Genomic DNA, 22,090 nt, shown 5'->3' with positions numbered 1-22,090 from the left:
ATTAGCAGAATCCTAAGGCCATGAACCACAGGGCTTGCAGTACTTTCCTTGCAGGTAGCTGGGTTTTGTTGGCCATTACTTTGAAATAGTTTGTCAAATGGACCAGCTTTTCTGGAGTGAGGAATGTCATCTAGAAAGTTGTGTTCAACCTTGCTTCCAAGAATACAATATGCAGGCTGGGCAACAGTTGTGATTTCTTTTCGTTGATGGTGTATCCCAGTGAAGTTAGAAGTCGTTTTACAAATGCCAGGTGCTGAAGTAGCAATTCCTGACTGTCCGCCTGAATCAGGCAATCGTCCAAGTATAGGTAGATTTGATTATTTCTCTGCCTGCAGTATGCAATGGCTGGAGCCAGGCATTTTATGAATACTCTGGGCGCAGTAGATAAGCCAAAGGGAAGTGTAGAGAAAGTACAGCTTTGTACACTTACCATAAATGTAGATGTTCAAGTATATTCACTGTTGCAGTCATTACATTTGGGTTATCTGCTTGCAGTAGCCCTCAGTCGGCCTGATTAACAAGGTCTTGGGTCCTGCGTCGGGTGCTGCCCCTTCTTCCATGATGTCAGGTCGTCAGGGGTATAAACATGCAGCCAACGCCATTACATCAGTTTTTCTTGCCTCAGATGTCAGGTGCTCCCCTAATGGGAAGCAATTAAATCTATAATACAAGGATATACCTCCAACAAAAAAGCAAATACACCAAAAAGCTTTTTGAGCATAGTAAGTGAGAGTAGAGGTATAGCCAAAAGAAGAAAGGGGGCTGGAGGGAGTGTAACCAGGACTGCAACAGTGAATACACTCGAACATCTACATTTATGACAAGTGTGCACAACTGTACTATGTTCATGTTTCACTGTTGCAATCATCACATTTGGGTAGATTCCCAAAGCTAAGGATGGGAGGAGGTAATTAGATAGCATTAGGACCAGCTATAAGGCCCTGCAAGACTGCAGTGGCAAAGCCAGCTCTGGATTTAGAAAAACTTGGCAAGTGGTAATGCTTGGTGAAGGTACGTACAGAACTCCAGGTAGCAGCTTCTAGGATGTCCCTGGTAGGGACACACCTGAGAAAGGCTGTAGAGGTAGATGCAGCCCTGGTAGAATATGGTCTTATCCCCTGTGGGGTAGGTTTTCCATGGTGCTTATAGCAGAAATTAATGCAATGGCCTATCCATTTTGAAATGGTTTGCTTTTAAATAGCCTTCCCCTCTGCCCCTGCAGCAAATGCAACCAGCAGCTGTTCAGATTTCTGAGAGGTTTAGTACTAAGTAAAATCTAAGTTGTCTGTGCACGTCCAAGGAGTGCAGTATTCATTCCCCTTTGTTCTGTGGATTAGAAAAGAAGGTTGGCAAATAAATGGACTGATTAAGGGCCACACTGGATACCACCTTGGGCATGGAGGGATTGGTTCTGAGGGACACCCTGTCCGCATGAAAGATGATGAAAGGCTCCACAGCTATGAGGGCCTGAAATTCAGGCACCCTTCTTGCTGAAGTGATGGCTAGAAGGAAGGCTGTTTTCCAAGAAAGGAATTTCAACTCTGCATTTGCAGCTGGCTTGAAGAGAGGTAGAGAGAGCTTTTCCAATACAAAGTTAAGGTCCCAGACTGGAGTAGGAGCTCTCCCGGGTGGTCTTATGTTTTTGGCCCCTCTGAGGAATTGCTTCAGCAGTGGATGAGAGAAGAGGGGTGGTTCTGTATTGTAATGAGCTGAAATGGCCGAGGTATGAATTTTGATGGAGGAAAAGGAAAGGCCTTTGTGAAGCATCTCAGTTAAGTAATGAAGAATCTGAAGTAAATTGGACGCTGCTGTGCTATCCCCTGAGTTTGGCTCCAGGAAGAGAATCTTTTCCATTTTTCAGTATAGGAATTTCAAGTACTAGGCCTCCTTGCCTCCAGAATGACATCCATTACTTGCTTCCTGAGGGATGGGAACGGAGTGATCAGGTAATTAGCCATGCTGGTAGGTTCACGGTTTGAAGCTGTGGGTGCAGAATCTGGCCCTCCTGCCGAAACAGCATAGCAGGGGTCTGGCACAGGTGCCATCAGTGACACTGCGCAAGAGGGGTACCAGTGTTGGCGTGGCCAGTCTGGTGCAATCAGTATTGTCCTCGGTTTGTCCTGTTTGATCTTTAGTAGTACCTTGGAGAGAAGAGGCAGAGGGGGAAAGGCATAAACTGATAGGTTTTTCCGGGTGAAGGACAGGGCATCCACTTTTCAAGCTTGTTTGTGGGGAGTCCTTGTGTAGAATTTGTCCAGTTGGTAGTTCTGGGGGGAGGCAAACAGGTCTATTCTGGGCTTCCCCATTTGTTTCTCAACATGTTGAATATCTTTGGTTCCAGTTTCCACTCGTGTGGGCCCATGAGATTTCTGCTTAGGTCATCTGCCAGTGCATTTAGCTTTCCTGGCAGGAATTGAGCCTGTGGTTGCACTTGGTAGCTCAAGGCTGTGTTCCACAGAGCCATGGCTAGTCTGCAGAGAGAGATTGATCCAGGGTTAGGGAATAAGCCAAGCTGCCAAATTGAGTGTCTGCAATTGGGGATGCATGCATTTCCCTTCCCTCTAGGTCAGGAGGTTTGGAATCTGAGGAAGATGCCATGGTGGCAGTGGGGACAGGCTATGCAGCAAGAGGTACCAGTGCTAGCGAGGCCAGTCTGGAGCTATAAGAATTGTCCTTGGTTTTTCTTCCTTTATTTTGAGCAGTATCCTGGGGATGAGAGGTGGTGGAGGAAAGGCACAGACTGATAGATTGACCCAAGGGAAGAACAGGGAATCCACTTTCCAAGCCATGCAGTGATACTCCCTGGTGCAGAATTTGCTGAGCTGATGGTTGGTGTGGGAGGAAAAGAGGTTGACCTTTGGGGTGCCCTATTTCTAAGTTATTAGGGTGAAGGTTCTTCTGCTGAGCTGCCACTCATGTGGGTCCAGAAGATTTCGGCTCATTTCATCTGCCAGAGAGTTGAGAGAACCTGGTAGGAATTGTGCCAACAGGTGCAGTTGCATGGCAGAGGCTGTGTGCCAAAGGATCATGCCCAGCCTCCAGAGAGGGTAGGAGTCCCATCCTGCTTGTTGATATACCACATCACAGTGGTGTTGTCTGTTTTGATCATAAGAGCCCATGGGGAGAAAAAAGGCTTGAAAGCTATTAAGGCATGCTGGACAGCCATCATCTTTTTGGTTGATGTGCAGAGGGATTTGCTGCGGGCTCCATTTGGCCCTGTATGCACCTGACGTCCAGGTGTGCACCCCAAGCATAGTCTGATCCATTTCTGGGGATGGTCTGGGTGGTGGGGGATGGTGGGAAAGGCAATCTCTTGTTGTGGGAGCATGCTGTTGCCCATCAAAGAAAATCTTTTCTGAGGCAAGTAATTATAGGTATAAGAGTCTCCATGTCTTGAGAGTGTTGACACCAAAGGCTTTTTAGATACCACTGAAGTTTCCTCATATGCAGTCTGGCATATGGAATGGGAAGTATGCAAGATGCCATGAACCCCAGAGCTTGCAGGATCTTCCCTGCAGATAACTGGGGTCTGGTGGCTAGTTGAGAGAAGTAGGCTGTCAAGAAAATTTGTTTTTCTGGTGTAAGGAATGTCATCTGGGATGCTGTGTCCAGGCTTGCTCCCAGGAAGATAATCCTTTGGGTGGGCACCTGTTTGGATTTCTTTTCATTGACTGTGTACCCCAGGGAGGTTAGTAGGGTCTTTACAAAGGCCAGGTGCTTGAGCAGCTTTTCCTGTCTGCCTGAATAAGGCAGTCATCTAAGTATGGGTAAATCTGGATATTCCTTTGTCTGCAAAAGGCAATGTCCGGAGCCAGACATTTTGTGAAAATTCTGGGAGCAGTAAGTGCCGAGATCTTGCCCTGAAACAGAGATATTTCCTGCATGATTCCCTGATAGAAATGTGGAGGTAGGCCTCTTTTAGACCTAGGTTGGCTAACCAAGCATTCTGGAGAGCATGGGTAGCAAAGTACAGTTTTGTACCTACCATAAATGTAGATGTCCGAACTGGATAGCATCTGCAGTCATAACAAGTGGGTTGTCCTGTCGTCAGGCAGCCCTTCAGTCGGCCGGATTCCAAAGTCCGGGTCCGGCTTCGGCTGATGTCGCACTCCACCCGACGTCATCTCTGTTGGTCTTCGGGTATAAAGGCATCAGCAGACGCCATTTTCCTCAGTGTTTCTTGCCCCAGATGCCAGTAGCCCTCTTGCAGGCTAAAATTTGGGTAGATGCCAATGTTTTCAAATAGATAGAGGTAAACACAACAATAAGCATGTATGTACATATACACAAACAAATACACCATAAAAGACTCCCCCCCAACAGCTAGCTATTAGAAGGGTAAACACCCTAGGAGTACCACAGAGGGATGGAGGAGGGTAATCCTGACTGCAGATGCTATCCAGTTCGGACATCTACATTTATGGTAGGTACAAAACTGTACTATGTCCTTCATGGATGCATCTGCAGTCATAACAAGTGGGTAGAATACCATAGCCAACTAGGGGAGGAGGATAAAAGTAGATTATGGTGTGTTTAGGATCCCTTGCAGTACAGCAGTGGCAAACCCTGCTCGGGATCTGGAATATAGAGGCAAATTATAATGCTTGGCAAATGTATGCACGGAGGTCCAAGTAGCCGCCTCAATAATGTCTTTGGTTGCCACTCCTCGTAAGAAGGCTGTGGTAGTGGCTGTTGCTCTTGTAGAGTGAGGTCTTATGTTCTGTGGAATTGGTTTTCCATGGAAGGAGTAACAGAATCGTATGCAATTTCCTATCCATTTGGAGATTGTCTGTTTGGAAATAGCTTTTCCTTCCCTTCCTGTTGCATAGGCTACAAAAAGTTGGTCAGTCTTTCTGCTATTTTTTGTTCTGTCCAAGTAGTAGCATAGCTGTCTATGTACATCCAAGGTATGCAGTATTCTTTCCCCTCTGTTTTGTGGGTTGGGAAAGAAGGTAGGTAGGTGGATTGCCTGGTTTAAAGATACTCTGGATACCACCTTAGGCATAAATGTAGGATTAGTCCTCATGGACACTCTATCTTGGTGGAAGATTAGGAAGGGTTGCACTGCCATTAAGGCCTGCAGTTCTGAAACCCTCCTTGCTGAAGTAATTGCCAGTAGGAAAGCAGTTTTCCATGACAGGTGTTGTAGGTCTGCTGTTGCTGCTGGTTCAAAGGGTGCTAGTGTCAACTTTTCTAGCACAAAGTTTAAATCCCAAGCTGGTAATGGTGGTTTCCTTGGAGGTTTTACATTCTTGATTCCTCTGAGGAAATGCCTGAGCAAAGGGTGCGAAAAAACAGGTGTATCAAAGCTGTATTCTGCTGAAATAGCTGATGCATGTATCTTGATGGAGGAGTAGGACAGGCCTGAATGAAGAAGTTCGCCAGATACTCCAGAATGTTAGGCATATCTATGTTTGACACATCTTTTCCTCTTTCCACTCCAGATGACAAACCTTTTCCATTTTCCAGCATAGTTCCTTCTTGTTGAAGGTCTGCGTGCTTCAAGAATAATGTCTTTAACTCTTTGGGAAAGTTCTGGAATAGCTGCTGTTATGTGATGTTCCATGCAGTCAGTTGCAAGGTTTTAGGTTTGGATGTATGATGCTGTAGTTGTTCTGCGTTAACATCAAAGGCATCAGGGAATTGTCCACATATTGTTCGAGACATGCTCCTCAGTAGTGGGTACCAGTGTTGTCTTGGCCAGTTTGGAGCTATCAGGATTATCCTTGGACGTTCTTCCTTGATTTTCAGTAGTACCTTGTGTATCAAAGGAAGAGGCGGAATGCATATGCTGTTAGGCCTTTCCAGTTGAAAGAGAGCGAATCCACTTTCCATGCTAATGGGTGGAATGTCCTTGTGCAGAATTTTTGAGCTGGTGATTGAGAGGTGATGCGAATAGGTCTATCTGTGGCATTCCCCATTTCTTTGAGATGGTCTTGAAGATGTCCGGTGAAGCTTCCATTCGTGGGCATCCGAGTGGTTCTGCTTAATATGTCTGCTAGGGTATTGTCTTTCCCTGGTACAAATATTGCCTGTAACTGGATGTTGTAGCTGAGTGCCAGGGTCCACAGCTCCAAGGTCATTCTGCATAGGGGGTATGAATGAGTGCCTCCCTGTTTGTTGATGTACCACATGACTGTGGTGTTGTCTGTCCTTATCATCAACTGGCCCTCTCTGAGAAATGGTTTGAACTTTTGGATTGCCAGTTTTACTGCCAGCATTTCTTTTAGGTTGATGTGCAGTTGAAGTTGATCCTGTGTCCACAATCCTTGCATGCATTTGTCCAGCATGTGGGCCCCCCATCCTAGGTCTGAAGCGTCTGTTGTGATGGTCTGGCTTGCTTGACATCTGCGAAAGGGTAGGCCTGGGTTTGACTGGCATGCCTGAGCCCACCATAGGAACTCCTGTTTTAAGCATGGAATTAGTGGGATTTCTGTTTCTAGACTGTGTCTGTGTTGGGACCATAAATTCTTTAGGTACCACTGTAGTTTTCTCATATGTAGTCTGGCAAATGGAACCAAGATTATGCATGATGCCATGAAGCCCAAGGCCTGCAGTACTTTTCTTGCTGTTAACTTGTTCAGTTTTGTTAGTGCCAAGAAGTATAGAGGAGTTCTTTTGTTTTTCTGTAGTCAGGAATGCCATTTGTTTTACTGTGTCCAATTCGCCCAAGAATGTCCTTGTTTGGGATGGTATCAGCCTTGACTTTTGTAAATTGACTGTGTATCCCAGTGCTTGTAGCAAGTAAATGACCCTTTGTAAATCTGTTGTCAGCTTGCTTTTGTTGTCCCCTTGTAGCAGGCAGTCGTCCAGGTATGGGTAAATTTGAATTCCCTGAAGTCTGCAATGGGCGATTACTGATGCCAGGCATTTTGTGAATACTCTGGGCAGTAGATAAGCCAAAGGCAATGCTGAGAATTGATAGTGCTCTGATCCTGCAAGAAATCTGAGGTATCTTCTGCAGATTGGTCGAATGGGGACGTGCAGGTATGCCTCCTTGAGATCTAGAGTTACCAGCCAAGACTCCTTGCCCAGCATGGGAAGAAGTTGCTGTAGGGTCAGCATTTTGAATTTTGGAACAATGATGTATGTATTTAAGGTGGACAGGTCGAGAATTGGTCTCCAACTTTTTTCCTTTCTTGGAACTAGGAATAGTCTGGAGTAGAACCCCTTTCCTTGCTCTGCTGTTGGCACTCTTTCCACAGCTCTCATGTTTGCTAACTCCATTATCTGGCGTAGAGCCTCTGTTTTTGATTTGGAGGTAGATTTGGCATTCCTCTTTTGACTGGAAAAGTGTGGAAGTGAAACCGTAACCTTGATCTATGGTTTGTAAAATCCACTTGTCCTTTGTTATGTAGTGCCAGTTCTTTGAAAATAAGGTTAACTTTCCGCCTAGAGGAGCTGCTATTTGTTCCCTGGTAGGCGGATTTAGGGTTAAGTCACTGAGGTTGTGTTGATGTAGTGGCAGTGGCTGTGTCTGTGCCTCTGTTGTTACCTTGCCACTGTCTTCCTCTGTAGGCACCTCCTCTGGATTGGTTTCTGCCTCTGGAACGCCTATTCCTGCCCCTTTGAAATTTTGTGGAGTCAGGAAAGGACCAATTTTTGGCAGGCCAGTTCCTGCTAAACCTTGGGGGTTGAACCTGCAAGAAATCTTTAACAGTTTGAACAGATTTTGCCTTTTCTTCCATTTTCTTCATAACCTGCTGGGCAGATGTACCAAACAAACTTGTCTTGTCCATAGGAGCATCTAGCAACTAAGCTTTAACATGATCCGTAAAGCTTGTTCCTTTAGCCATGCATGCCTTCTTATCACTGTGCCTGTCATGGCTGATCTAAATGAAGCCTCCAGTGCATCATAGCCACATTTTAAGGAATGGTTGCTAACCTGTTGTATGTTATTTACCATCTCTAATACATATTTCTTATCAAGAGATTCATCAGTGGTTAGTTTTTAGTTAACTGATCCAGCATAAACTCTTGGTATTGTATCATGTGAAACTGACAGTTTAAAGCTCTAGCTGAGAGAGTAGCTGAAGTGTAGACCTTTTACCCCATCTGTCTAATGACCTTGCTTCCCTTTCAGAAGGAATAGGGTTTTAGCTATGGTCGCGGCTACTGCCTTGGGGCCCTGGGATATAGTTTCTGGGTCTGCAAGTGGAGCCTTGTAAAGGTGGTGATGAGTATCTGGCACCCTGTAAAATCTGTCTGGTTTGGCAGGGGCTGGGGTAAAGAATCTGGAGCGGAGCAAACATCATTGAAAGCATCATCCACCACAGAGAGAACAGGAGGTATAGCTAAGGGCCTGTGCTGAGGGAGGTGCAGAAAGGTCCTAAGTCTTTTCTGGAGTCTGAAAAAATCCTGTTGCTGCCATTGGAACTGTTCTCGCATGGCATGCAAGGTTTCCCCAAAGGAGAATTCTTCTGGTGGGGAAGCAGCTGGGATGGATTCTTCAGCATCAGAATCTTCAAAATTGGAGAAGGGAGCCTCTGGCTGGTCAGTTATGTCTGATTCATCAGCAGAATCATCAGAGGACACTGGCTCGGGGCTCTGCCCTAGGTCTCTTCTCTGGGGGCTGAGAGGCCCTGTCTGGGTGAGATTGAGATCCTCTAATTAAAGAAATTATATCTTCTGCCAAAGTAAGCATTTGAGAACTAGAAGAGGGCCTGGATGGGGGTGGTTTAACAGGCACTGTTTTAGTAGTCTTGGCTGCTTTAGCCCTGGCGAAGGCCTTAATGGACATGGCTGCTGGAGGCCTAGCAGCACCACGTGCTGGGGTAGAAACATCCAAGGGGATGGTGTCTGATAAGTCAACCACCGTAGTGGGTAAAATTTCTGAAGTCGTTTCAAGAGTTGTAGCAGGGGCCTCAGTTGTAGGAATAGGTTCAGCTGTACTTTGTTCAGTTTTCTCGGTTTCGCCGAAACCGAGACACTCGCGGTTTGCTTGACCATGGTTGCGCCCAAAACCACGGACCGCGAGTGTCGGTCTTTATCTTTGCGTTTTTTGCCAGATTGGGTAGTCGGAGGATCCGACGGCATAATGTACGCAAAATCAGAACCGAAAAACTGTTCTGCGAACTCCGACCGACCCCTAAGCGTTCGTCGGTTGAAAGAAGCACAGGCCGAACAGGCTGCTACGTCGTGGGCTGGGCCTAAACAAGGCAGACAGTAAGAGTGGAAATCTTTATGAGGTATTTGTTTCCCACAGTTTAAACAATTGTTAACTTTTTCTGACATCGGCTGAGGCAAGAAAGAGTCCCCAACGGGGTACTTAGCTTTAGAAGTCTTCGAAGTAGTATTCGGTAGAAGTAATCTCTGGATCCGACCGACCGGCACTTGCGAACAGCTTCTGCTTGGCGCCACGCAAGAAAGACTGAGGAAAATGGCGTCGGCTGATGCCTTTATACCCGAAGACCAACAGAGATGACGTCGGGTGGAGTGCGACATCAGCCGAAGCCGGACCCGGACTTTGGAATCCGGCCGACTGAAGGGCTGCCTGACGACAGGACAACCCACTTGTTATGACTGCACATGCATCCATGAAGGACATCTGCTGGAGGGTGAGCATTTTGAATTTTGGGATCACCAGGAATGTGTTTAGAATGGATAGATCGAGGATGGGGTGCCAGGTGCCCACGTTTCTGGGCACCACAATAAGTCTGGAGTAGAAACTTTGGCCTATCTGTTCTGAAGGAATGTGCTCTACAGCCCTCACAAAAAGCAGGGAAAGGATTTGCTTTTGAGCCTCTGCCCACTAGTTTGGAGGTAGATATGGGAACCCTTTTGAGGTTGGAAGGGTGTGGAAGGAAAATTTGTATCCCTGAAACATTATGTTGCGAACCCAGGGGTCATTGGTAATGGTGGCCCAGGTCCTTGCGTGAATGGAAAGTTTTCTCCTAGGGGTATGTGAAGGTGGGCAGAAGGAGGGGGTGGGGGAGGTGAGTCATTGTGAGTTCTTACCATAAGGGGATGGCTTAGAACTCCCTGGTTTTGAAGTGGAGGTAGTCCACTGCTTAGATCTCTGCATTCCCTGTGGCTGCTGTCTGGGGCATCTGGTTCCCCGGGGCATGGGCTGGACTGGCTTAGTGGGAACAGGAAAGGATCAGTGCTTGGTGGGACAATGCTGGGTGGACCTGTAAGAAATCCTTACCTGTCTGCATAGACTTTGCTTTTTCTTCCATCTTTTTTAAGACCTCTTCTGCCTTAATGAAAGGGAGCATCCAACAATTTAGATTTGACATGGTCTGGCAGGGGCTCTTCCTTAAGCCATGCATGCCGTCTAATGACAGATCCAGTGACTGCTGCCCTGCAAGAAACTTCTAGGGCATCAAAACCACAGTACAAGGTGCAAGCATGCATCAACTCTTGTAACTCTTTAGATTCTGCACAAGCAGGAAAGGAAGACATTTTTTGTTTGAGGAGTTCCAGGGTATGTTGCTGAAATTTTAGCATATGGAACTGACAATTTATTGCCCTGATAGCAAGAGTAGCGGAGATGCATACTTTTTTTTACCCCCATCTGTCTACTGCTCAGGAATCCCTATCTGAGGGGGTGGGATTCTTGGCAGAGGTTGCTTTAATCCCTTTCAGCTCTTGAGAAATTACCTCAGGTTCAGCAGTAGGATTTTTAAAAAGAAATTTGTGAGAGTCAGGGACTCTACAGTACCTGTCTGGTTTTCTGGTTGCAGGAGGGAAGGTGTCAGGAGTCAAGCTGCATTCCAGGAAAACATCTTCCACAACATCCAGGAATGGAGGGATGGCCAAGGGTCTGTGCTGTGGAAGATCAAAGAACTCCCTGAGTCTCTTTTTAGACTGAGGGTAGTCTTGACTCTCCCATTAGAAATGCTCCCTTAAGGTATGAAGGGTTTCCCCAACGGAAAAACCCTCTGGGGGAGAGGTTGAAGGGATGGAGTCGTCTGCATCAGAATCCTCATAAGTAGACAGGGTTTGCATGTCTTCATATTCAGATGCATCAGAGTCATCTGCCTCTTGTTCAGACAAAACTACAGGAGACAGATCTCTTTTCCTTTTGGAGGGGGTAGCTTGGCTTCCCCTGATCAGCATGATAAGGTCTTCTGCCATTTTAAGCATTTGAGACTGAGGCAAGGAAGCAGGTGCCTGACATTGGGTCGTTGGTTTCTTAGGTGTGGCTTCTACTCTGGGCCTAAGAAACTCAGTCGTTTTCGAAAGAATGGTAGTCACTAAAGAAGACGTCATTTTTTTGTCAAGAATCGGGAGTGCGAAGAATTTCCTCTGAAGCCGGTGCCTGCTCAGCAGCTCTGGACCCATCCAAGGTAGAGATGACCGCAGGATCCTTAGTCGAAGAAGAGACTCCAAAATTATCTCAGTAGCAGCCTGCAAATCCACAGAAGCGGGTATCAGGGGCTGTGAAAGCGCCTCACTGAGGACCGGAGAGCTGACAACTAGCTTAACTGAAGCGACATCGGTAGGTTTGGACCTGTGCGGTCTGTCTCTGTCTAAGTTTTTTTGGAAGATCTGCTGTCAGATGGCTTACCGAAGCCACATCGGCATTCGAGGACTGTAAGCAAAAATATCTAGCTACAATAAGGGCCCGACGACGGATAGTTCTGGCTTTGAACAAAGCACAGAAGTGACAATGGGGGACGTCATGGTCTGGGCCTAAACAAGTGACACACTAAGAATAAAAGTTTCAGTGTGGTATTTGCTTTCCACAGGCGAGACAACTATTAACTTTTTCTGACATCGGTTAGTGCAAGGAAAAAGGATCCCCAATGGGGTACTTAGCTTTAGAAGACTTCAACTCGGTAGACGAAACTCAGGTAGCGGCCGACCAGCACTCGTGCGAACTGCTTCTGCTTTGTGCTCCATGGCAAGAAAGACTGATGTAATGGCGTTAGCTGCCTTACTTTAAACTACTGACGACCTGACGTCAGTCCTGAAGTGACAGCAACTGACGCAGAAATACTAAGCCTCTGGTATTGGGGCCGGCTGAGGGCTACCCTGGCAGGGATAACCCAAATGTGATGACTAAAACACTGAAACACAAAGAACATCTGGCTGCCTGGTTCTCACGTCTCTATGGAGACAATCTGATAAAGAGAAACTGGAGACAGTCTGGTGGAAGGGGGCTGGCTGAGGAAAAAAGAAAAAAGTACAGTTTTGTACCTACCATAAATGTAGATGTTCGAAGATCCACATTGCTGCAGTCCTAACACTTGGGTAGTCCGCTGTCCACGGTCGGCCTGAATATCAAAGTATAAGGGTGACGTCGGTCAGGGCGCATTTAACTGACGTCAGGACGTCAGGGTACAAATGCGCATGACCGGCGTCATATCCTCAGTCTTTTCTTGCCCCAGATGTCAGAAGACCTTAAAAAGAAAGGTCAAAACCAAAAGACAGCAAACAAATAACCAACCACCCTTGCACTAACTATATGTACAATAGATATAATACACACAATATGTACAACCCAACGCACACAACCACCTCCAAGTACAGAGGGGAAGGAGGGAGGGCAAATTGGACTGCAGCAATGTGGATCTTCGAACATCTACATTTATGGTAGGTACAAAACTGTACTATGTTCTTCATCTCACATTGCTGCAGTCCTAACACTTGGGTAGAATCCCAAAGCAGAGATAAGGGAGGATGGCTAACTATAAGGAAGCAGGAGCTGCCAAAATGCCCTGCAAAACCGTAGTGGCAAAACCAGCCACGGACTTAGAGTAAAGTGGCAGGTGATAATGCCTAGAGAAGGTATGCACAGAACTCCAAGTAGCTGCCTCTAAAATATCCTTGGTTGCCACACCCCTCAAAAAAGCTGTGGAAGTGGCAGTAGCCCTAGTGGAATGAGGCCTAATCCCAGCTGGAACCTCCTTGCCATGATGGGAATAACAGAAAGCAATGCAAAACCCAATCCACTTAGAAATAGTTTGTTTTGACACAGGCTTGCCCTGAGAACTCAAAGCAAAAGAAACAAACAACTGCTGAGACTGCCTGAACCCTTTAGTTCTGTCCAAATAATAACGCAACTGCCTGTGTACATCCAAAGTGTGCAAAATCTTTTCCCCTTTATTTTGGGGATTTGCATAAAAAGAAGGCAAATGAATAGTCTGGTTTAAAGCCACACTAGAAACCACCTTAGGCATAAAGGAAGGATTAGTACGTAATGATACCCTATCCTTATGGAAAATCAAGAAAGGCTCAACTGCCATAAGGGCCTGCAATTCAGAAACCCTTCTAGCAGAGGTAATGGCCAATAAAAAAGCAGTCTTCCATGATAAATATTTCAACTCAGCAGTAGCTGCAGGCTCAAAAGGTTGTAGAGTGAGTTTCTCCAACACAAAATTGAGATCCCAAGCAGGAGTAGGAGCTCTTCGCGGGGGTCTGATATTCTTTGCCCCTCTGAGAAATTGCTTGAACAAAGGATGAGAAAACAATGGCGGGTCGCAATCATAGTGAGCCGAAATTGCTGCAGCATGAACTTTAATAGAAGAGAAGGACAAACCTTTGTCCAGTAACTCAGTAAGATATTGAAGAGCCACACTTAAATTAGGCTCAGAAACATCAAAATCCTTTGCTGCACTCCAAAATAAAAATCTCTTCCATTTATCCGCGTACACTTTCCTTGTACTAGGCCTTCTAGCTTCCAAAATCACATTCAAAACTTGTTGTGGAAGTTGAGACCTTTTATGGTTCAAAACAGAATATGCCAGGCTGTGAGGTGAAGAGAGTGAAGTTTGACATTGAGCAAATGGCTGTCTTCCTGTGACAACAGGTGTGGAATCAAGGCAAAGGCCATGGAGGCTTCCGTACTAGACTTCTCAGTAATGGGTACCAGTGCTGTCGAGGCCAATCTGGAGCTATTAAAATCATCCTTGGCTTGTCCTGTCTGGCCTTCAGAAGTACCTTTGGGAGGAGAGGCAGAGGTGGAAAGGCATACACATGAAGATTGCTCCAATTGAAAGAAAGAGCATCCACTTTCCAAGCTGTGGGATGAAACCTTTTGTGCAAAACTTTGGCAGCTGATGGTTTAGTGGAGAAGCGAACAGATCTATGTCTGGAGTTCCCCATGACACTGTCAATTTCTGAAATACATGAGGATCCAATTTCCACTCGTGGGGATCCATAATTGCCTGCTCAACACATCTGCTAAGGAGTTCTGTGCTCCTGGCAGAAACCTTGCCTGAAGATTGAGCTGTAAACTGAGAGCAGTCTCCCACAAAATCATTGATTGCCTGCATAGAGGATAAGAATGCGTTCCCCCTTGCTTGTTGATGTACCACATGACAGTTGTGTTGTCTGTTAGAATCAACACCTGTCCTGGAAGAAGGAATTCCTTGAAAGCTATTAATGCAAACTGGACTGCTAACATCTCCTTCATGTTGACATGTAGATGTTGTAGTCTGACAGGCCACTTGTTTTGTATCCATTTTCCATTCAGATGAGCTCCCCAAGCTTTGTCTGAGGCATCTGTCGTTAAAATCTGACTTGCCTCTGGCCGGGTCACAGAGAGTCCCTTGTTTAGGTGACATTCCTGAGCCCACCACAAAAATTCCTTCTGAATGCAAGGTATTATTGGAATGACAGTGTCCAGATCCTGGCAGTGCTGTGTCCATACATTTTTGAGATACCATTGTAGCTTCCTCATATGCAGTTTGGCATTGGGAAGCACCAGAATACAAGATGCCATGAACCCTAGGGCTTGAAGGACTGTCCTTGCAGTCAGCCCGGACTGATGAGATAGTTGATGGAAGTAAAGGGATAGATTCTTTTGTTTGTCCGGGGTTAAAAAGGCCATCTGGGCTGCTGTATTCAGTCTCACACCCAGAAAGCACATGTCTTGAGAGGGTACTAGACTGGACTTTATTTCGTTCACAGAATACCCTAGGCATCTTAGCACTGCTATCACATACTCCAAATGACGAAGAAGCTCTTCCTTTCCTTGAGCCAGAATCAGGCAGTCGTCCAAATAAGGATAGATCTGTATTCCTTTTAGTCTGAAGAAAGCTATCACTGGAGCCAGAACTTTCGTGAACACTCTGGGCAGTAGATAAGCCAAAGGGCAATGCAGAGAACTGATAGTGAGAAGTCCCAGCTCGAAAACGCAGATACTTTCTGCAACTGAGTCTGATAGGAACATGAAGGTAAGCCTCCTTGAGATCCAAAGTTACCATCCAATGATCTTTGCCCAGCAGAGGTAAAAGCTGCTGCAACGTCAACATTTTGAACTTGGGAATGTCCAGATAAGTGTTGAGGATAGATAAATCCAAAATTGGTCTCCACTTGTTCCCCCTCTTTGGTACTAGGAACAGGCGAGAATAAAATCCTAGGCCCACTTCTGGCAGAGGGACCGGCTGTATGGCCCCTAGTTGGAGCAACAGAGAAACTTGTCTGTGAGCCTCTATTCTTTGTTGAGGAGGAACGTCTGGCATGCCTTTGAAAGGAGGCAAGGTATGGAAATAAAACCTGTAGCCGTGGTGTATGATATCCAATACCCATCTGTCCTGGGTAATTAAACTCCAATTTTCTTTGAAGAGTGCCAACCTTCCTCCCAAAGGTGCTGCCAGACGAGCAGGCTCTGGCAGCTGAAAAGGTAGGTCATTGGGTCTGTTTACGAAAGGACTGACCCCTGCCCTCACCCGAAGCCTGTGCAGGAGAACTCCCTGTTCTAGGCCGGAAAGAGCCCTGAGCTCTGCCCTTACCACGTCTAGATCTACCCCTAGACTGGGAATCATAAGAAGGATACGTCCACCCCTTAGTAGGCCAATTTCTACTAAACCTTGGAGGCTGGACTTGCAAAAAATTTTTAACAGTCTGCATAGACTTAGCCTTGTCTTCCATTTTCTTTAAGACTGTCTCAACAGGAGGCCCAAACAACACGTCAGATTGTAAAGGAGCATCTAAAATCCTTGTTTTAATATGTTCAGACAAATTCTGATCCCTCAGCCAGGCGTGCCTGCGAAGAACAGTCCCAGTGGCAGCCACCCTAGACGAGGCCTGTACAGCATCAAAACCACATTGCAAAGAATGCTTACCCACCTGTTCAGAAACATGGACTAAATCTTGCAACTCTTTACAATCAATACCAACTGCCAGAGCATCAACCTTAGACTTCAATTGTGAAAGGAGATAGTTTTGGTATTTCAACATGTGAAACTGGCAATTCAGAGCCCTTATAGCAAGAGTGGAAGAAGTATAAACTTTCTTTCCCCATCTATCCAAAACCCTAGCCTCCTTATCTGTAGGAACCGGATTCTTAACAACAGAAGCCTTGACACCCTTAGGCCCCTGGCTAACAGTTTCTGGGTCTGCCCTAGGACTTTTAAAAAGATACTTGTGAACGTCAGGCACCCTGTAATACCTATCCGGTTTAACAGGAGCAGGAGGCAAAGAATCAGGATTAAGAGAAGCCTCTGTAAAAACATCTTCCACTACATCCAAAACAGGAGGTATAGCCAAAGGCCTATGCTGGGGTAAAAACAGAAATTCCCTAAGCCTTTTCCTGGAATCAGAGAAGTCCTGACCTTCCCACTTAAAATGCTCCCTCATGGAATGAAGAGTTTCAGAAAAAGAAAAATCCTCAGGAGGAGTAGCAGAAGGAGCAGAATCATCCACATCAGAATCAGAATAAGGAGAGTACTCCTGCAAGTCTTCAGCCGAAGACTCTGAAACATCTGAAGCTTGCTCAAACCCCCCAGCTCAGGCTCCACCCTAGGTCTCTTAGCAGGAGGGGGCATAGCACCCCTAATCAAAGTAATCAAATCTTCTGCCATTTTAAGCATATGCTTCTTGGGCATAGTACCTGAAGAGCTAGGGGTAACACCAACTGAAGCTAAACCTGGCCTGCCCCTGGGAGAAGCCTTAGTAACAGAAGGAGAGGGCCTAACCACCTTAGGAAGGGAGGGGAGTATAGTAACCTGAGAAGCCCCCTCAGCCTGACTTGCCTCCTGAGAGGCCACATCTTGCAATAATAAAGTTTCACTCTGTGAACACAAAGAAATCTCCGGTGGAGCCACCGGCTCCACCGACACCTCTAAAGAACCGGCGTCTGGCACAGACGGTTCTTCTAGCCTAGGCTTAACTGTCTTGTCCTTGCGCTTCTTTGAGGAAGCGGGCGTCGGAGCATCCGACGGCATTTTATAATTGCACCGCTTCCCAAAGACTAACCTTGCACAATCCAACCTTCTCTTTATAGTGCGTTTATTAAATCTAGCACAAGAGCGACAGCCAACAACGTCGTGCTCAGGCCCTAAGCAAGGAATACACAAAGTATGATAATCTCTATGCGGTATCTGTTTCCCACAAGAAACGCAATTATTAACTTTTTCTGACATCCGGTAAATGACTGAGGCAAGAAAAAACAAAAATATTCCCCAACGGGGTACTTAGCCAACTTTGAACTCGGTCTGAAACTTCTAAATAGAAAAATCTCAGAACGCCAACCGGCACTTGCAATGCTGCTTCTGCATCGGACCATGCGGCAAAAAAGACTGAGGATATGACGCTGGTCATGCGCATTTGTACCCTGACGTCCTGACGTCAGTTAAATGCGCCCTGACCGACGTCACCCTTATACTTTGATATTCGGGCCGACCGTGGACAGCGGACTACCCAAGTGTTAGGACTGCAGCAATGTGAGATGAAGAACATCTGGCTAGGACATAATGTTCTCTGAAAGCAATCAGGGGTTTTCCCAGCTGGGAGAGCTTTGAAGATAGGACAAAACCAATTAGACTTGAAGCAAAGTTTTATAATTTTTTGAATTCAGTGGGGATAATAATATAAACAGGTGCTTTTTTTTTCCCCCTTCTCTTTTTTCTTAGTTCAGTTTTAAGGAATGTAGGCACTGCGATGTAAAAAAAAATAAATAAATAAAAAGCGAAGGAGGGGAAAGGGAGGAGCAGGGGGAGGTCTGGTTAAGAGACTATGAAAAAGAAAAATCAGTGTGCTACTTCCCATGCTTGCATAGGGAAATGACTGTGTTAAGACCCTAGGCGTTATCCAGTAACAAGTTTATTACAAAACATGTAAATCAAAAAGAATATTGAATAAATAAGGCTTTTGTCTGGTAAATAAGGTATTCGTAGCAGTTTTGTGCCTGGTTTGCATGTCACTGAAAGACAATCTGATCAAGACAAATGGCTTGGAGAAAGTATTTATTGAAAGCATTCAAGTGTTTTCTCAGGTGGGAGATCTATAAAGACAGACAAAATCAAATAGCACAGGCTGTACCATGTATCTTAGCATGACTAACCTTTCTTTTTGATTAAGTCTATCCTGTCTGTGTGGCTATCAACCAAGAATGTTTGATCTTATTAGGAAGCAAAAACTTCAATATTTGAAGATGTACAGTTTTGTGTGTTATTAAGTTGATCAGTTTTAGCAGGGTTTTTTTGAGGGTTTATTATATTTGAGGGCTTTCAAACAACAAAAAAATATGTAAGATGTGGCATAGGCACAAATAAATATGACAAGAAGCAACTGTATAAAAGACCAACCTACCAAACAGTATTATGCATGCAACATAAAAGTTGGAACTAGACATTTAACAAAAATGCAGTTACACATAAAAGGTGGTAATAAATAGCTATGCTGTGGGAGACACACCTGGAAAGAAGTGAACATGTGAATTTGAAAAAGAAAGGTTTTCAGGATGGTTATTCAGCAGAATATCTGGGGCAAAAGAAAACAGGAGTACTTACATTAACTGCAGGAGAAGTTCCAATAGTGACAGGTGAGAGGAAAAAGATAATAATGGAAGACATGTAGTACTAAAGGGCTACTGGCAAGGGAGGAGGATTACACTGGCATGCATTTACATTCCACCTAAAACTGGTATAATGGAGCTTAAGAAAATTCTGGGAGAATTAATCAGCTTTCAGCAAGGAATATTACTTATAGGTGGAGACTGGAATTTCAACAGTGAAGATGTGTCTAGGGGCCTAGAAGGGAAAATATAATAAAGGAGGGTATATTTTTGAAGAAATTTATGAAAATGTTTGGCATGGAACATGTGCATTCAGTACTAGGAGTTCAGAGTAAATGTACATATTGTTTTCCAAGATACAAAAACTGGGCTAGGCATCTCCCCAGGAAAATGTACATTTAATTGAAGGTCTTAGAACACACACAATAACTAATTCAGATAATGCACCAATAAAAACTAAAATAAAAACATGAGGTAATGAAATAAAAATGAGACACTGGTGCTTTTCCACCTATCAGTTGAAAAGAGAGGAATTTAAGGAATGGGTTTTGGAATTAATTCAGGAGGTACTAGAGAAGACAGAAATTTATTCTGAAAACATAGCTAGGGAGTGGGATAAAATTAAAGTGGAGTTTAAAGCTAAGGTGGAAATAAGAGAAAGGCAGATATAGTTAAGAAGTAACAAGAATTACTTAGATTGACAAATGTTAAAGTACTGCAAAATAGGGGGAATCTCTCAGAACAAGAAAAGGAGCAACTGCAGAATACTAAACAGAAAATAAGGGATTACTTCGACAATATGCACAAGTATAGAAAGATTATTATTAAGCAACTGTTTTTTGATAATAATTCAAGAGCACAAAAACTTTTAGCACAATGACTCAGCCAACAGAAAGTGGAAAGGGCTGTCACCAAGTTTTAGGGAGCCTGCAACAAGGAAGATAACAAGAGATCCTGTGGAAGTATTAGAAATCTTTCTGAAATTTTATGAAACTTTGTATAACACAGAGAAATACAGAAATTAATAAAAGGTACTAATGGAAATGTTTACGGAAGAATTAAATATGCCAAGGTTAGAGGCAGATGAAGCTCAATTACTAACAGTTAGGACAGGAAGAGATGAGATAAAAATGGCTATGTATAACCAATCTACACGAAAGTGCCCAGAAGTAGATGGCACTCCTGTTTGGAAGCTGGGAGGGGAAAAAACGATAAAGATTTGGAAGGTTTTGTTTAACAGTATTTTAAGAGAAGGAGAAATACCAACATCCTGGAAGAAAGTGGTGGTAATGGCAATACCTAAAGAGGGTAAGGATCCATTGGATCCAGCTTCATACAGGCCCATTTCAATACTAAACCATGACTATAAAGTTTATGTCTATAATAGCTAAAAGAATGGCAAAGGTGATACCAAAACTAATAGAAATGGATCAGTGTGGTTTTGTGGAGGGGAGGTAAACATATGACAATATTAACAGAACACTAATGATCCAGAGGGATATAGGCTGCAAAAAAATACCACTGTTATTGGTGGGTCTTGATGCAGAGAAAGCATTTCACACAGCAGACTGGGGACTTCATATGAGCAGAGCAATGGAAACATTTGCTTTCTCTGATACAGTTATAAGGTTGATTAGGAATATATATGAAAGATCAGAGATGAAAATGAAAGTGGGTGGGGTCCTCTCTGATAACTTATGCTTCAGTAGAGGAACCAAGCAGGGTTGTTAATTTTCCCCTTTGTTTGCATTATATTTAGAACCACTGGCAAAGAAAATGGGATTCAGAAATTCAAGGATGTAATTGATATGGTAGTCGAGAAAAGCTGGCTCTATTTGCAGATATTACTTTATACATGACAAAACCAGAAAGGGACATTACAGTGTTGTGGAATATTTTAAGACAGATTCAAATCTTCTTTGGATACAAAATGAATAAAGCTAAAATAAAGGCAATAGCGGTAAATTATGTACCTACACACAAATTGGTACAATAATATCAATATTTATGGGACATAAGTATTTAGAAGTATGGATTAGAAATGTTGTGGCAGCTAAGGCTGTCCCTGAAGAGACTAAACAGAAGATAATACAAAAATTGAGAAACTGGAAGCTTTGTTATATGGATATGGATACTAAGATACAAGCAATTAACATGTTTTTAGCCCCTTTAGTCTTATACACAGGTCAGGCATATTTTTATCAACCAGAGAAAAAGTTGTGGATAGCAATTAAAAACAGTTGAACAATTTTATATGGGAAGGAAGGACAGCAAGGGTTAAGTGGGATAAGCAGATTCTTTCAACAGTACAAGACAGACTACGATTACCCAGTTTGAGGGGATATTTTACAGCAACACAGTTAAGGCTCTTGTACATAGCACAAGCAGAAAACTACAATTCAAAGTAGAAAGGAATGATGATGATGATACAAGGGGATGTTCAAGAAATAAGGAGAGATTGGGATGCTGGATGCAGACTGTTAAGGAAAGCAACAAAAATCAGAGTAGTACATTCATAAAACAGCAGGGAATATTCTAAGAGCTAAGCCACCACGAGAATTGAAAAAAGAGATTCTGCCTATAGGTGTGACTGTGGTTAGGGATACAGTAACAGGAAAGAGGGGGCTGGGATTTATTGGAGAAAACTAGCAAATGAACCAAGGTATTGGGAGTAAATAACTAGAAAGGGAAAGGTAATGGAATAGGAAGAGGCCAAAAATTTATTTGGACTGCAGGTTAGAGATTCCCTTCCATATCAAGGACTGATATCACAGTACAGGCAGAGAAAGAAATAGGGGACTCAAATGAAAGACCAGCACTGGTAATAAAACCTAGAACAGAGGCTGTCGTTAAAAAAATGGAATAATAAGTACAGCACATAAAATATTGCATGATAACTATAAGAATCAATCAAAGGAGCTTAGAAAGGATTGGGAAGCGAGATTGGATAAGCAATTCACAAAGACAATGGGAGGATATATGTGTATCTCCCAAATATGCAACAAAGTCTAGAAGATTTAGCATCTTTGCCTGGAAGAGTTTACATAGGTATTTTTATACCTCAATTAGACTGCAAAGAATTTTTCCTCAGGTGGGATAGCAAATGTTGGAGGTGTGAAGGGCAGGAAAGATGTGCTGGAAACATATTTTTTGGGAGTGTAGTGAGCTGGCAGACTTCAGGAATTCACTGTGGACCGCCGTGTTGGAAATGCTGGGAGAGTGGACTGGAATGACTGGGGGAGATGATTTTTTTGAGCTATGAATCGGAACTGCCTAGACATAGTAAAGTCATGCTGAGTCTAATTATGGTGGCTGACAAAAAAGCAATTCTAGAAAATGGAAATCAAAGTCTAGACCAACTTTATTAGAATTAGTGAATATAGTAAGAGATAAAAGAACTGG

The 22,090-nt window shown here is 44.2% G+C and overlaps 1 protein-coding gene across 1 annotated transcript in view; it reads right to left on the bottom strand.

The window, feature by feature from the left end:
- Positions 1 to 22,090, bottom strand: part of LOC122811972 (beta-adrenergic receptor kinase 1-like) — a 2,445,913-nt gene that overhangs the window by 1,641,049 nt on the left and 782,774 nt on the right. The gene's annotated exons all lie outside the window — the stretch shown is intronic.

The sequence above is a fragment of the Protopterus annectens genome, chromosome 9.part0 (assembly GCF_019279795.1).
Source record: "Protopterus annectens isolate FY-2018-M chromosome 9.part0, PAN1.0, whole genome shotgun sequence".
In the NCBI taxonomy this organism is placed as follows: domain Eukaryota; kingdom Metazoa; phylum Chordata; order Ceratodontiformes; family Protopteridae; genus Protopterus; species Protopterus annectens.
This window is presented reverse-complemented; position numbering and strand designations above follow the sequence as displayed.